Genomic DNA, 3,722 nt, shown 5'->3' on the forward strand with positions numbered 1-3,722 from the left:
GGGAACAGCAAATAATCCAACACAGAACCGAAAGAAAAAACAAAGTACCCACACCCAGAGACAAAGTTTGATAGTAACTAATAAAGGTCTCATGTCACCAAAGAACACCTATAACACCTAGAAGGACCGGAAGCCCCCTGGGCTACCAAGCCAGAAAGGGGGTAGGGCTGGGGGCTTTGTCCATGCCCCCTGACACCTGCAACCAGTCCCAAGGGTGAGTGCCAATGGCCTCAGCCACACACCCCCAACACACGCAACCACGCCAGCGATGACCACCAAGCCACCGCAGGAAGCACCCCTGAGCCAGAGTGGTGGGGGGCCAAGGGCCTTAGCCACGTCCCCCCACACACCCACAGCCAGCCCAATGACCAACACCAAGCTGTCACAGGAAGCATCCCGGGCTCTCCTGAGCTGGGGCAGTGAGGGGCCGAGGGCCTTGGCTGTGACTCCCCAACATGGGCAACCAGCCAAGCAATGACCACCCAGCTGCAGCAAGAAGGGCCCCAGGTTCCCGAGCTGGGGTGGTGGGGGACAAGGGCTTCTGCCACACCCCCCTGACATCTGCATCCAGCCCGGCAATGACCAGGCCACTGCTGGAAGCCCTCCAGTCTCCCCTGTGGGAATGTAGAGGGTGCCACAGACCTCAATCCCGCTCCCCCTCCTTTCTCCTTCCATCCCATTTCCTCCCCCTTTCCCCTCTCCCCCGCTCTGCAACAACATCCTAGAATGTAAAAAAATAATATTAATAAAATAAAATAAAAAATTAATCAACTAATTTTTAAAAATTGATTACCTCTCTTGGGCCGGCCCGGTGGTGCACTCAGTAGAGTGTGGCGCTTGGGAGCGCGGCGGCGCTCCCGCCGAGGGTTTGGATCCCATATAGAGACCGGTCCGCTCACTGGTTGAGCGCGGTGCGGGCGCGGCACCGAGGGTTGCGATCCCATTACCGGTTAGGTCCGCTCACTGGTTGAGCGCGGTGCGGGCGCGACACCGAGGGTTGCGATCCCATTACCGGTTACGAAAAAAGACAAAAAGGAAAAAAAAATTGATTACCTCTCTAAAGACCCTATCTCCAAGTCAGGTCACCTTCTGAGGTCCTGGGGGTGAGGACTCTGACGTAACTTCTTTGGGGAGATACGAATCAACCCATAAAAGAGGGCTTGGCCATTGCATGATGGATTGCAGTTAATGAACCGATCCCCTGTTGTTGGACATTTACATTACTTCCGGTTCTTCTGCTGTCTGGACCTAGCTGGCCTGGACATCCTTGTTGCTGCGTTTTGAACACAGTGTTGCCCATTTGTCTATTTCCTCTTTACGGCTCAACTCATTTCATTCAACGAGTTGTCTCCACTTCCTCTTTTCTTCTCTTTCTTTCTTTCTTTTCTTTTGGTGGCTGGTGGATAAGGGGATCCAAACCCTTGACCGTGATATTTACAACACCAGACTCCAACCCACTGAGCTGAACCGGCCAGCCCTTCCCATTCTCTTTAGAGCTAGGGTGACCATGCTCCTGCTTTGGCTACGATGGTCCCAGTTTATGCCCCCGCCCCCCTTAGTGCCCCCTTTCTCACTCAACAGTGTCCTGACTTTGATAATAAATGATGTGGTCACTCTGTTTTGAGCTCACCATAGTCAGACTCTTGCAAGCACCTTTCAGCAGAAACTCTCCTCCCCAGGGAAAAGCAGCCTGTGTCCAATTCCCTGGTCCATCTTTCCACCCCAGTCCTCCCCAACCCCTCAGCAGTGTCTGACCCACCTGGTCCCTCCTCCTGGGAACTCCATCCTCGCTCAGTCCCCAGACCCCACACTGGCCTGGCTCCCCTCCCACCTCTCTGGGACCCCCCAGCTCTGCCTCTCTCAGTCGCTGGCCCAGGGCTGGGTCCTCAGGCCTCTTCCTTACTCCACCCCCACCCCTCCCGGGCAGTCTCCTCCATTCTTGGGGCTCTAACCTGGTCCACACCTGATGACACCCACGGTCTTGTCTCCAGCCCAGGCCTCCCCCAAGCTCCAGACACAGGGCCCAGCTGCCCCTCGACATCTCTGCATGGGGGGCTCACGGGGTCTTACACTCAACACGGCCACACTGGGTCCAACCGGTCCCCCAAACTGTTCCTCCCGCATCCTTCATCTTGGCTGAGGGCAGCTCCATCCTTCCAGGGGCTCAGTCAGAACCTAACAGTCGCCCTTGCCCCTCAGGCTCCCACCCTACATTCAGTCGCTCAGCTTTCACAACTCACCCAGAATTTGCCCATTTCTTTCCCCCTCAATGGCCATCTCCCTGGTCCAGCCTCCATTACCACTCACTTGGACCAGCACAGTCACCACCTGATCCCCCACTCCTGCCCTGGCCCCTGCAGCAGCCAGAGGGCGCCCGTGAGCCCCTGAGCCAGGTCCTGTCCCTCCTCTGCCCAGAGCCCTCCATGGCTCCCACCTCCCTGAGGGTAAAAGCCTGGGTCTTCCTGCAGCCCACCAGGCCCTGCACGACCTGCCCCGTCCCCTCCATGCCCTCCCCCCCCGCTCTCCCCCTCGCTCTCTCTGCTGCAGCCACACAGGCCTCCTTGCTGTTCCTGCAACACACCAGGCTCGGTCCTGCCCCAGGGCCCTTGCACGTGCTGTGCCCTTTGGCTTCCCCCAGGTATTTCCAATGCTCACTCCCTCTCCTCCTCCAAGTCTTGGTTTCGATGTTACCTCCTTAGAGAGGCCTTCCCTGCCTGGGCCTGGTTAACTTTAAGTCTCTCCTCCCCCACCATGTCACCCTCAAACTCAGTCCCTATCCCTTGACTGTGTTCCTTCATGGCTTCTTAATCTCTGAAATAATCACGCTGGTAGAGGTGTTTACTAATTGCTCCTCTGTCTCCCCTTCTGGCTGGCAGCTCCACTGTCACTGGGGTTTTTGTTGTTGTTTGTTTTTTATGAGTCTATTCTGTTACCTCTCGTGTCATTGATTCTCAGTAAACATTTGTTGAAATCATGAGCAGACGAACAGAAGGCCAGAGGAGAGAAAAGGCTTAGGGGTTAGAGGTGGTAGTGGAGCAATACAGGTGGGCTTCCTGGTGGAGGGGGAGACCTGGAGAATGTGTTACCTCCCGCGGGAACCCCATCAAGGCCTGAGAGCTCACTTATCTGCCAAAAACCAACCAATCCACCAAGAAAAAACCAAAACACTCCTTTAAAATGGTTTCTTGAGTGCTTCAAATCCTCTCGGGGCAGCCAACATGCTGTGGGACTCCAGGAAAGTGTTCCACCTCTCTGAGCTCATGTTTGCTTATGTGAGATTGGGTAGATGTTCTGCAGAAGGCTACAAACCTCAAAGAGGTGCCTTGCCCAAAAGTGACAATAATTCCCTCTTTCCACTAGGTGTCACCAGGAGCACAGATGTCCCCACCCCCCAACACTTCCCCCCCTTCCCACCTCCCACCCCATCCTCCCTTCCAGCTCTAGCTACTCTGGGTCCCGGACCTCAGTGTCTCAGTCAGACACTTCCCTCGTGCAATATACAACACCATATCTGCAGACGTGTCTCCAAGCAGACCTTCCCAGCAGGCAGGGTTGGTGGCCTGTCCTACCTGGTGTCTAGCCCTCCCAGGCGCCTTCAGCCAGGGTTTGAGGGAGGAAGAGGAAGAAGGGAGAAAGGGAGGGAAGCCTGGGCTGGCTGGTTAGCTCAGCCGGTTAGAACAGGGTATAAAAAATGCAAAGGTCTAAGGGTTCAGATCCCCATA

The sequence above is a fragment of the Galeopterus variegatus genome, unplaced genomic scaffold, assembly GCF_000696425.1.
Source record: "Galeopterus variegatus unplaced genomic scaffold, G_variegatus-3.0.2 Scaffold4598, whole genome shotgun sequence".
NCBI classification, from domain to species: domain Eukaryota; kingdom Metazoa; phylum Chordata; class Mammalia; order Dermoptera; family Cynocephalidae; genus Galeopterus; species Galeopterus variegatus.